Raw genomic sequence first — 13,387 nt, 5'->3', positions numbered from 1 at the left:
GAGATTATGCTTAGTAATCAATGCCTCAGGTTTCTGTCTTGCTTACAAATGACCTCGGTATCCAATGATTATCCAGTAAGTAACACAATTTAGTATCAGTTCAAGGGTTTACGTAAACTGAAGATCTGGGAATTTATCGACAAGCTAACACAGTAGAAAACATAGTTACTGTTGAAAGAAAGTCTGTCAGAATAAAAACTAAATGTGGTTAAACACAAACTTACAGTTTTCATAACCTTAAACATTAAGTAGAAGTAATATGAGCTTAGTTGATGGGCACACCTATATAAATTTAGGAAGAACACACCCAAGTAGAATTGTTTTAAATGTATGCCTAATACTGATAAATAAGATACGAATAACTTTTTATTAAACCAAAAATATTAAACTAGCTTCATGTGTCAAAGATTTACCTAAATTATGTAAACTTGAAGTCTTTAAATTTCTGAGTTGATTTTTTTTTTTTTTTTGGCTGCACCGAGGGGCTTGCTGGATCTTAGGTTCCTGACCAGGGACTGAACCTGGACCCTGGCAGTGAAAGCACCGAGTCCTAACCACTGGACCGCTGGGGAATTCCCTGACTTGATTTCAATAAGAATATTTTTCTAGCACATTTAAAGTATTAGAAGTTCTAATTCCTTTCTCTCTGAGAATTTTAGGGATATATAATTTTTATAAGCACATTTGTATCTTTGTAAGCCAATCAGGACAGAAACCCTTTAATTTAACAGACTCTACAATCTACTTTAATAGATCCAGAAGTAGGAAAACATTACATACTCGCACTGTCAGAGGTAAAGACCTTTTTGAATTACAGACACACAGACATACAGAGAAATGGAACTTTTACCTGCAGTTTTAAGTCTTAGACTTGGGTCAGGAATAAACACTCACCAGTCTAGATATTAAAGAGCCGTTCTCATCCCATTGGGCAAGAGATTCTTCATTGATTTGAGCTTGTCAAAGTAGACAAATAGACAAACAGAAAAGACTAAGAAAAGACTAACAAACTAGATCCTCTGTTACCTCTCACCTAACTGAGATTAGTTCTGTAGAAACTTCATCCCTTTAGAGACCATCAAGTCTTCAAACGACAGAGCCAAACTCAGAATCACTGCTGCCACAAATGGGGAACCACTTCGCTGGAATCTGAAAACAAAGGAGAAACACAAAAGTAATAGAAGGGGAAACTAAAGAAACAGAAAGTGAGCCAAGTTCAAAGGCTGCTTGGGTTCACCCCTGGGAGAGGAGACAAGATGTACCTGGGCTTCACTGGCTCATGAAATACACCACTTGTTGCTGGGCTTTTACAGCTTTATTTACGTAGAACTGATATACAAAATCTAGCCCATGTTTAATGTATATAACTTGATGAGTTTGGACATATGCACACACCTGTGATACCATCACCACCATCACGGTAATATACTCATCACTTCCAAAAGGTTCCTTCTATCCCTCTGTGTGTGTGTATGTGCGTTAGAAAGACGTAACACAGCACCAGGTACATGAAAAGGTGCTCAACGTCACTAATCATCTGGGAAATGCAAATCAAAATCATCATGAGATACTACCTCACATCTGTTAGAATGCCTACAATTTTTTATTTTTTTTTAAAGATGAGAGTTGTCAAGGTGGTAGAGAAATCGTAACCCTTGCATATTGTACGCAGGAATGTAACATTGTGCAGGCACTGTGGAAAACAGTATGGAGTTTTCTCAAAATCTTTTAAATAAAAATTCCATATGATCCAGCAATCCCACTTCTGGGTACACAGGCCCAGCTCAGAGACACTGCAGCTTCAGTTCCAGAACACTGCAATGAAGCCAATACCGCCATAAAGCGAGTCACATGAAATTTCTGGTGTACCCGTGCATGAAAAGCTTCTGTTTACACTATACTGTAGTCTGTTAAGTGTGCGACAGCCTTGTGTCTAAACAAACAATGTACATACCTTTATTGAAATATACTCTGGGGAAGAGAAATATAGATCAATGGAACAGGATAGAAAGCCCAGAGATAAGCCCACGCACATATGCTCACCTTAGCTTTGATGAAGGAGGCAAGAATATACAATGGAGAAAAGACAGCCTCTTCAATAAGTGGCGCTGGGAAAACTGGACAGCTACCTGTAAAAGAATGAAATGAGAACACTACCTAACACCATAACACAAAAATAAACTCAAAATGGATTGAAGACCTAAAGGTAAGGCCAGACACTGTCTAACTCACAGAGGAAAACACAGGCAGAACACTCTATGACATAAATCACAGCAAGATCCTTTTGGACCCACCTCCTAGAGAAATGGAAATAAAGACAAAAATAAACACGTGGGACCTAATGAAACTTCAAAGCTTTTGCACAGCAAAGGAAACCATAAACAAGACCAAAAGACAACCCTCAGAATGGGAGAAAATATTTGCAAATGAAGCAACTGACAAAGGATTAATCTCCAAAATTTATAAGCAGCTCATGCAGCTCAATAACAAAAAAACAAACAACCCAATCCAAAAATGGGCAGAAGACCTAAATAGACATTTCTCCACAGAAGATATACAGACTGCCAACAAACACATGAAAGGATGCTCAACATCTTTACTCATTAGAGAAATACAAATCAAAACTACAATGAGATATCATCTCACACCAGTCAGAATGGCCATCATCAAAAAATCTAGAAACAATAAATGCTGGAGAGGGTGTGGAAAAAAGGGAACACTCTTGCACTGCTGGTGGGAATGTGAATTGGTACAGCCGCTATGGAGAACGGTATGGAGGTTCCTTAAAAAACTACAAATAGAACTACCATATGACCCAGCAATCCCACTACTGGGCATATACCCTGAGGAAACCATAATTCAAAAAGAGACATGTACCAAAATGTTCATAGCAGCCCTATTTACAATAGCCCGGAGATGGAAACAACCTAAGTGTCCATCATCGGATGAATGGGTAAAGAAGATGTGGCACATATATACAATGGAATATTACTCAGCCATAAAAAGAAACGAAATTGAGCTATTTGTAATGAGGTGGATAGACCTAGAGTCTGTCATACAGAGTGAAGTAAGTCAGAAAGAGAAAGACAAATACTGTATGCTAACACATATATATGGAATTTAAGAAAAAAAAATGTCATGAAGAACATAGGGGTAAGACAGGAATAAAGACACAGACCTACTAGAGAATGGACTTGAGGATATGGGGAGGGGGAAGGGTAAGCTGTGACAAAGTGAAAGAGCGGCATGGACATATATACACTACCAAACGTGAGGTAGATAGCTAGTGGGAAGCAGCCGCATAGCACAGGGAGATCAGCTCGGTACTTTGTGACCGCCTGGAGGGGTGGGATAGGGAGGGTGGGAGGGAGACGCAAAAGGGAGGGGATATGCAAACATATGTATATGTATAACTGATTAAATTTGTTATAAAGCAAAAAAATAAAATAAGTTAAAAAAAAAAAAAAAAAAAAAGAATCCACCTGCCAATAGTGGGCACACGGGTTGGAACCCTGGTCCGGGAAGATCCCACGTGCTGCGGAGCAACTAAGCTCATGCGCCACAACTACTGAGCCTGCACTCTAGAGCCTGCGCACCACAACTACTGAGCCCGGGACACGCAACTACTGAAGCCCACATGCCTAGAAGCCATGCTCCACAATAAGAGAAGCCACCGCAATGAGAAGCCCGCGCACCGCCACGAAGAGTAGCGCCCGCTCGCCGCAACTAGAGAACAAAGCCCGCGCGCAGCAACAGAGACCCAACGCAGCTGAAACTGAATAAGTTAAATAGTAAACAAATAAAAAATTTAAATGAATAAATAAATAAATAAAAGCAGGCTCTGCTTTGTCAGCACTCTGGAGTTCCCTACGTATCGACGGGCAGGATTCCCGTCCTCTCCTGTAATTACGTCTGTGAAGTGCCTTTCCCGAGGAGAACAGAAGCTCCTGGAAGCAGGGAATTGCGTCTTAAGATCACATGCAGAAACTGAAGACATTTGATGCTTATGTCAAAGATAAAAGACACAACACTAGATGGTGTGAAGGGTCCTCGAGGCCAAGAGCCAGGCAAGCAGGACACTTCCTCTGGGGACCCTTCCATCAGCAGAGAAGAAAATGTCCGTGGCCAGAACTGGCACTCAATTCGCTTGGAGCTGAGAAGCACCCATGTAATCACACAGGCTCCCCAAAGAGTAATTACTCCCACATTTAAGAAAGGAGACGGCTTTTCAGGCAGGGGAGGCAAGTGCAGTCTTCCCAGCTGGATGCACTGTGTGCTGATGGTCACGACGGAGCTGGGCCCCCGAGCTCTGCTCTCCCCTCAAACCCCCAACCTCACCCTCACCCTCAGCTGAGGAGCTGCTTCCCTGAGAACACAGAAGCCATCGGAGGGCTTCCCCACCTGCAACCCTGCTCAGCCATCCCCTCCCCACTCCAGGACCACGGGCAGCAGCTCTCCCCTCCCCCACACGCATCTACTGGATCATTCCCACTGTTATTTCTCTCATCACAACACAACACAACACAACACAACATCCTCCCCGGACCTCAGCTCCTACCCCAGCTACTGTCCAGTTTCTATTTTCCCCGTCACAGCAAAATGTCTTGAAAAAGTTGGGACCAGAACAAACCCAGTTCTCCCACTCCTCTCTCCTAAGCCTCTCCGATCAGGATTTTACCCCACAGATCCATCCAAACGCATCATCTGCGAGGTACGACCTCCCCCCAGTGCTGGGCTCGATGGTTCATGGCTCCGCGGAACGGCAACCTCGTTTGTCCAGTCACCCAGGGAACCTCTAAAGTGCTTCCCACATGCAGACAAAATGCTGTGATTAATAGTTTAGGAGAAATACTCAGCGTGGAGAATACACTTGAGCTGCTGGACGAAAGAGGGAGCGGCACAGAAGAAAAGTTTCTGTAACTACAGGAATGAAAAGATAAGCTGTTTTAATGGTAGCAAGTATGGGATGAAGGAGAACAAATAAAAAACATTTAGAATATGACATTAACAAGCCTCACACTACAACGTGGTAACAGAGGATGGAGAAGGACTTTACAATGAACTCATTTTTCTGGGCAGGTGACAGGCTGGATGATGCAACGATGAGCCACCAGAGACAACAGGACAAGGCAAGGGGCAGGGGAGCTGTAAATAATCATTTCTGGATCTACTGGATCTAGTAATTCGAGGTGCCCTTTGGACAAACTCCATAGAGATGCTGGCAAGTGGCTGGACAGAGGCATCTATCTGGTCCAGGTGGGAGAACTGACAGAGTTGGAGGTGAAAAGCACCAGAGGGTGAGATCAGACGGGTTGAAGAGTCATGAACCAAGGGGGAAAAGACAACACACAAAGAGGGCGGAAGAAAGAATCAGTCAGGAAGACAGCAAGGAGAGATCTGTCACAGAAACCAACAGAGCAGACTCTGCAGATGGCAAGGCAACAGTGGTCTGAGGTGACGACTGGCAAATCTCCACTGCTTTGTATGCTGGATGCCAGGTCACCTCAACCGGATCAGGTTCCATGGAGGGGCAGAACCAAGACCGCAGGCTGCACGATACAATTCAGCTGGGAAACAAGAATCTTTGCCAGAGACCTCACTGCATGGTGTGTAACGCGACCCTCTGAGATTGTAAGAGACAAAGAGGGAAATTTACTGGAAGGGTGACAAGGCTGTTCTTCCAGATGATCCTCATTGCATCCCTCGACTGAGCACTGGAAACAATGTACCTATGTGACAACGGTGTTCTACCGAACAGACAACTTATATGCACTGAGTGCTCCCTGGACAGCACGCTCTCAGCTTACAGGAAGTACAAGGAAGGCACCAACGTCAACACGTTAGGGGCTGTTGCTCAGGAAGGCTCGCGGCCTACAGCGGGATCCTCAAGGAAACCTTTTAACGCTCGAGAACAAAAGTGCTTCGGCAGGACAATGTAAGTCAAGCAAGGGATGGTGTTTTGCCACAAATGTCAAGAACACGAGGCTTGTACTGTGGCTCTGAGAGGATCCTGGGATCTACACGTAGAACTTGCCAGAAACACTTGGTACTGACCTGCTCCTCTACACTTTGTCTAACCACATCTTTTACCTACTCCTACTTTCCCATTTTAACTTTTGAACTATTCGCCTCCCAAGGTGTTATCACAAAAGAACGGCAGCAGGTAAACACATAAACAGCAAAACTCACCAGAGGCTGATTCATTTTCCGCTGCTCTTGGAACAACGTGCAGGACTGTGACAGTGGAGGCGGACCTGGAGAAGGAAAACGCAGGCAGTGAAGCTACGACTGAAGCGGCTCGGGGTGCACGAGCACCCGCCCCGCGCTCCACAAGAGACACCTGTGGGAGACCCGTCCTTTCACCTTCAGAAGGGCCTGTGAGAATAAGGAGGGAGCAACCACCCTCAGGTCTGTAGCTCCCATGTGACTCTGGTACCTGAGGGGATACTTTATTTTTCCATAGTGAGTGTACACTGAATCCTATTAAAATAAACCTCCGTCATTAAATATGAAATTTAAAAACGCTTATAGTTTACCTCTTCTCAGTCTGTTAACAACTTAGATCAGAACATCCACAGGATACCCAGAATAAAGGGACACACTCAGGTGCGCTTGTCTTGCAATGATTTGTACAAACTTTACAAACTTAAGTGCGACGCTCAAAAACATCTTTTATTAAAACTGACTTTAAGTGGACAGAACACCTGCCCTAGGAGTTTGGAGTCCTGTGAGCGACCCCACGTGCACACCCGGTGAGGGTCTAGGACAAGTCATCTCCCTCCTCAGGCCCCATCGCTTCCTTCCTCACCCGAGGCAGCAGGACAGAAGCCCTGCAGACTCATCCTGCACTGATTACACTGGGCGACTCCACAGGGCACAACCCAGGGGGGCGGCGGACGCTTATATTAGACAACCAAGGTGCTGACGCGCCTTGAGACACACGTGCGAGATGCCCAGACGGCGACAGGAGCGGGAGGAGGAGGAGGATCGGGGTTGGACGGAGGGGAGGACGCGGCACGTCCCGGCCGAGCCTGTGGACCCTGCTCCACCAGGACACCCGGAGCTCACAAGTCCCAGGGGAGCCCCATCCGGAGCAGCCAGCCCTGTCCTCCAGCCCAGCCCCTCCACCTCCAGGAAGCAGTCAAACCCTCCCGGTGGCTCTACTGCGGGCCCTGGGGCGGGCAAAGCCAAGCCCCGCTCTCCAAGCCGCGGTCTCGCAAGCCCTGCTCTCCAAGGGCCGCAGGCTCCACAACCGCCTGCAGGCCTGCAGACGCAACACCTACCCCGTCGGGACTCACTCACCAGCCCCGGGCTCCCGAGGCTCCGGTCCGGGGGCTGCTCCTCGGGCGTGCTCCTCTCTCCGGGGTCTCTATTTTTAAAATATTTATAAGTAACCCATTTTGTAGAAAACACCTATCTTTCATCATAAGAATTATGACACTTTATACTTTCATTCCAGCCTAACTTTTATACTCTATTTTCTACCATTTGGCAACTTATACCCTATGCTCTAGTCAAAAAGAATCTCATTTACAGTCACTTACATATATTGTGTTGGTTCTCAAGTCCAGGATGTTCCTTCTGCCTGGTATGCCCCGACCTTCTCTCCACGTGGAACATTCCTACTGACGTTCAAAACCTAATTCCAAGACCCCTCATTGTTGGCATTCTCTTTAATATCCCCTAGAAGGGTTACTGACTCCAAGTTCTGTTTTACAAATTTATATTTTTATGATCTATTTATTTAATAGCCTATCCCTACTCGATTGTAATGCATTGTTCATGCATCTCTCACACTCTCTTTTGAGTTCCTCTGGCCTTTTTCTTTTATCTCTTACCCATAAGCACAGTGTTTGCCCCATAGTACGTGCTCAACGTGTTGGCTGAGAGAAAAAAGACACCTTTTAGCTCTAATCATTTGTGAAATTTCATTTAAAATGACATCAGATTACCCTTTGTTTCCTAACTTAATTTCTAGTACTATAGAATGTACACTCAGAACATCGTCAGTGGCCTACAGAAACAGTGTTCTCACTGGACTTCATGCATATAGTCAACCCCCTTATAACTTTCTCTGGCATACAACTGCCAGACATGTTATTAAGGAAAAAAAAAAAAAAAAAGATGTACCAACCCCTCACCTATTAGAAAACTTCCAGAAGCTCTCCATTCCTTATGGTATCTTTTCTACTTGATTTTTCAAATACCTCTGTCTTACTTCAACTATTCAGAACTGCCTTTTCCACCTTTGGCTTTCATTTTCAATTTCATTCATATCATTACCTGCACTTACCCATAGAACCTAAGCATATTTCAGTTTCTTATGCAAGTTTCCTCACTAGAGGTCAAAGGGGCAAGGACTATTGTGATAAAATATTAAATAAATAGACGATAGAACTTTGTTCTATTGGTCTGGGAAAATTACTACCTGAAACAAAATAATTCTGGAAACTGAAGGGATCAGACCAGTCAGCTTTGTTTACTTCAGACTCAAATCAATGTCTTGTCTTTACCTGAGCTCTGGTTACATTTAGAAAAAAGTACTGTAAATACAGTGAATGAGCAAGGCCACTACCTGAGACGTGTCTGGGTCCTTAGTATAGTAACTGGGGGAATGGTAAGCGTTGGTCAATGTTTGCTGATTGATGACTCAATACATCTGGTTAAGCCTCACCATCAGAATTCCAGATTTTTTAACAAGCTTCTCAGTCTTTTCAACCCAAAGAAAAAACTAAAGAAAACCAGATGACAAGAATTTCAAATTGTAAAATATCCTGGTTGTCAAATTTAAATAGGGATATCCTGTGCAATGGAGAGGCTGGCTGGTGCCAATTTCACATTTTGTTCTCTAGTGTCCGGACGAAGCCTGCTCTGCCAGTGAGCTGACAGGTCGAGAGCACTCCAGCTTCCACAGACACCCGAGAACTTTCTATTTTTCATGGTGTTCCTGCCTTACCTAAGGGAAGGACTATATTCACAATGAAAAGAGTTATGATTAATCACCAATAGAGAGATTCTTCCACTTTCTGGGTGCTCACGTTGAAAGTCTGGTATAGTCAACACTCCCTCTAACATAGATCGTGTATTGAAATGAGAAAACTATCACCTAATATGGCCAGAGAGATGAAGGGACTTGGCCCAGCTGAGCCCAGGAGACACCTCTAATTCAAAACCTCAACCATTAACATAGTGATTGTGATCAAGGGGACTTACAGGACATAAGAGATTCAAAAAGCATATCAATCCACCTCCGGCAACACTGCCAGTTTAAAAGAATGATTAACCTTCTCTCCCACTTGATTCAACCTGGCTATGTATTATACCACTCTAAATGCTAGCAGACTCTATGCTTATGGCTTCCATTAGGTAGCACTTAGTATACACGAAAACTTTCTTCAAGAAGTAATTACTTTTGAAACCATAAACGTTTCAGTTGGGAAAAGAGAAAAAGAAAGGAGGTGCAAGTAAAGGGAACTAGGAAAAAATAAGAAAATACCCTCAAATATAAACATGTTCATTCAAAAAATAATTTAAAGGGGATTTAAACGATACTAGGTGAGCATTTATTCTGTTTCTGCTTTAAATAAAGCATTCTGTTCTATTTGTTAGGTGTTGTACTTGTTTAGTATCTAATGTCTGTTAAAAACCTCTCGAAAGAGATGTATTCATTCTGGTATCCTAAGCACCTATCTGGATGAACAGCACAAGCAATGGGAAGTCATGGGGCATAATGGACCTTGCAAAGGCTCTGGAATCCATCTCTTACTTATGGTCTTTGAGACTCAGGCTCCTCCTCTATGTAGTGTTCATAAAACTTAGTGGAGATAGAACACTAGGAACACAGAAGGTCAAAGCAGGTATTTACTACGACTTTTCAAATATCTTCCTTTAGGAAAACAAATATATTTTATTTGCAATGAGGCTTTCTTGTGAATTTTATTCTTCTAAAGAAAAACATTTTTAGTGAACAATTGATTCGTTTGCCTCCCTGTGCTACTTTATTGACAATACTCAGGTAGGGGTGGTTTTCTCTCAAGCAGTTACCTCCATGTGATTTGTATTTCAGACCTTCCTAAAAGCATGTTTTCCTGCTCTTTCTTTCCACCCCATCCCAGCTCTGCTTAAAATATTGTGATCCTCTATTAAAATGCACAGAACCCTATAAGGAGAAGCAAAATGTTTGTCACTGCCAGCTCTGGTATGCATATATCAGAGAATAAATTATAACTGATGAAGACAGAAATGGGACCCATATCTGACTGACTTCAGAAACCAGAAGTGTAGGGCTTCCCTGGTGGCGCAGTGGTTGAGAGTCCGCCTGCCGATGCAGGGGACACGGGTTCGTGCCCCGGTCCGGGAAGATCCCACATGCCGTGGAGCGGCAAGGCATGTGAGCCATGGCCGCTGAGCCTGCGCATCCGGAGCCTGCGCTCCGCAACGGGAGAGGCCACAACAGTGAGAGGCCCGCATACAGCAAAAAAAAAAAAAAAGAAACCAGAAGCGTAGCTACTACAAGCTGATGAATTGGAACTCAGATCAAGGCCTAGAGTGGAGAGGAGTCTTCTGATCAGAAGGGGAAAGTAAACAAAGGGCAGCGTTTAATTATTTAATAATAAGTAAGAGAATGACTATGGTGTTTTTACAGAACAGGATATAATATTGAAATAAAACCCCCCAAAGTGACACAGAAACATAATGCAATCCTCTTAAGCTACAACCCTTCCTAAACCAAACCATACCATTCTCTTCACACAGCCTGGAAAGTCAAAAGAAAGGGGATACTGATCTGCATCACACTGGCATTAGAAGCAGATCTAGTTGTAATGAAGTTTTACTTCATGGACTGAAGTTTCCCCCCAAAAAGGGTAAGCTTTTTTCTCAAGAAACATCACTGTGTAATAATCAAGGAGCCAGGGATGGTGGTATTCATTGTTCTAAGTACAGGGATTTCTTTTGCAGAAAGAAGTACCAATCAGAAAGAGAACTGACCAATAATTACTTAACAAAACTGCTTCAGAAGTAGATTTCTAAATCTACTTTTAGATTGATAGTTAGAAACATCTTACTAAGTTTATTCATTTAGAGGAAATCTGTGCAAGCCTCTGAAACCAAGAGGTATTGTATCAAAAGAGATAAGGTCACTAGACACTTATGTAAGAGCTACTTCTTCCTCAAATGGCCACCATATAGTCATTTCTGACTATTACATTACCAAGAAGTAACAATGCACCTTTAGGAAACTAGTATGAAAGAAAAACATAATAAAATTTTTTGCAGGTGACTCTTTGATCTCATAGGTGTGTGTTAATTTTCCAAAGTTGGGACTGGATCCCGCCTTTACAAAATGCTCCTTGAAATATCGCATTGAAAATCTTCTCTTTTACTCCTTATTGTAAACACTGTATATGTTTTTAAGAAGACCAATAAAAAATATGGACTATGGGGCTGCCCTGGTGGCGCAGTGGTTGAGAGTCTGCCTGCCGATGCAGGGGACACGGGTTCGTGCCCCAGTCCAGGAATATCCCACATGCCACGGAGCGGCTGGGCCTGTGAGCCAGGGCCACTGAGCCTGCGCGTGCGGAGCCTGTGCTCTGCAACAGGAAGTGCCACAGCAGTGACAGGCACGCGTACCGCAAAAAAAAAAAAAAATATATATATATATATATATGTGTGTGTGTATATATATATATATATATATATACACATATATATATATGGACTATGAAATTATTTTTCCAGTAGTGAAATTATGGAGAATATGACTTGCATTTCTACTGTATTCCCGCAAAAAGAGGAAGTCCTTTTCCACAAAGACTGTCATCAATGTTAACTCTGGGAGCAAAGTATTTGTAGTTGTCTCATGCTTTGTGGTGAGAGACTCTCACTTTTCCCCGTCTCTATTGTGGGAAACAGGGCACACTTTGGGCTGAGAATTCATGCTGTGGTCGGAAAAGAAAGAAACGAAAACTACCCTCATTAACACTGCTCTTTAACAAGTTCAGCAAATGGGCCTCAGGCATTCTAAACAGCAGCAATTAAAAAATAACTCTAGATTTCATACATTTCTTCCAGTAGGATGAAAAGCTGAGGTATGTTAACTTTAATTTTATGGTTTGGGTGAATACAGAGTTCGATTACTCCCTGTCAAAGCAGGAATCAGCCTTTTACAGGGAGTAAGTGCTAATTAAGCAAAACAGAGTAAGCATGTTATATGAAGTATATTTATTCTTTCCTGTGCACTGTGGCTGCACAAGCTCTAACCAGTTTCCGTAGGGACCATCAGTGCTCCCTAAGAATGCCAATGCAGTGTTCCGTCCAGTTAGTGGGGTGCAGAGACCACTCAGAATGCTGATGCTTTCCACAAAGGAGATGGGGCTAGGGAGGCAAATGCAATCAGGGAGTATTACCTCTGTCTTGTGTGCCTGCTACAAAACAGTGTCCTCTCAAGACTACTCTATCCCTTCTTTGCTTTATACGTGTATGTGTAAGTTTGTGTAGGTAAGCTTTACAAGTCTATCATAAGAGAAAACTGAAAATGCCCAGGAAAAACACAAAACTGCTTCAACAGAGAAAGGTCTCTCTGTTCCAGTTGAAGAGGATATAGAGTTAATAACAGGAAATATCCATCCCCTGAAACTGTAGGAAACATGGATGCTTCCACAATTTATTCAAGGTCTCACTGACTAGGCTGTAATTTTAATTATTATTTCTTATGATTATGGTAGATAAAAAGTCTCAGTAGTATGCTAAAACTCTTGAACACTTGTTGACCTTTTTTCTTGATAGCTTTCCTCCTGCCAGGCTCCAGCCAACAGTAGCAGTAACAGATATCCAGATCTTAAGAGGATAGAAGTATAATGGTGCACTGAATATGGAAAGGAAGAACCAGTAATGGTTCCTATACATTCATAACGCGAATCAGCATCAAACTAAGGAAAAAAGCTTCCCCAAGAAGAAGTTAACAGCAAATAGTTTCGCCTCTTAATGCACTGAGGAAACAACTTTGAAGTTATCCGTAGCCACCGCTTCTGAAGCGACCAGTAGCTTTGCAACTATTAGTTTACTTGTATTAGATTAATTTATATTAGAGTTTATTTAATGTAATTGCTCACAAATTTTAAACCATTTTGTAGAGTAGTGTTCTGTATCTGTTTAAATGAAATGCTTTCCTAAGCTCAAGATCAGTGTTTTTATGTTGTGTAAATTATGAAATTACTGTGGAATATCTGGTAAACTTGATAGGAAACCCCAGATGTCAGCACTTTGCTGGGCAAGATTTAAAGTGGCCCACACCACTAACCCTCATCAGGAGCAGTAGCAGTGGGCTAAGTCATAAGGGCACACCCATCCATTACATTCACCCAGGATACCGTGAGTGAGAATCAAA

At 42.9% G+C, this 13,387-nt stretch overlaps 1 protein-coding gene across 1 annotated transcript in view; it reads right to left on the bottom strand.

Annotated features, from left to right (window-relative positions):
* Window positions 1-13,387, bottom strand: part of LOC309808905 (uncharacterized protein) — a gene marked incomplete at its 3' end in the record, with an annotated part of 163,168 nt that overhangs the window by 116,423 nt on the left and 33,358 nt on the right. The window contains exon 2 of the mRNA XM_082629475.1: window positions 6,190-6,254. The remainder of the gene's footprint in view (window positions 1-6,189; window positions 6,255-13,387) is intronic.

This window comes from Mesoplodon mirus, assembly GCF_964341445.2.
Source record: "Mesoplodon mirus genome assembly, chromosome: 7".
Classification (NCBI taxonomy): Eukaryota; Metazoa; Chordata; class Mammalia; order Artiodactyla; family Ziphiidae; genus Mesoplodon; species Mesoplodon mirus.
The sequence above is the reverse complement of the archived record's forward strand: the minus strand, read 5'-3'. Positions and strand labels throughout refer to the sequence as shown.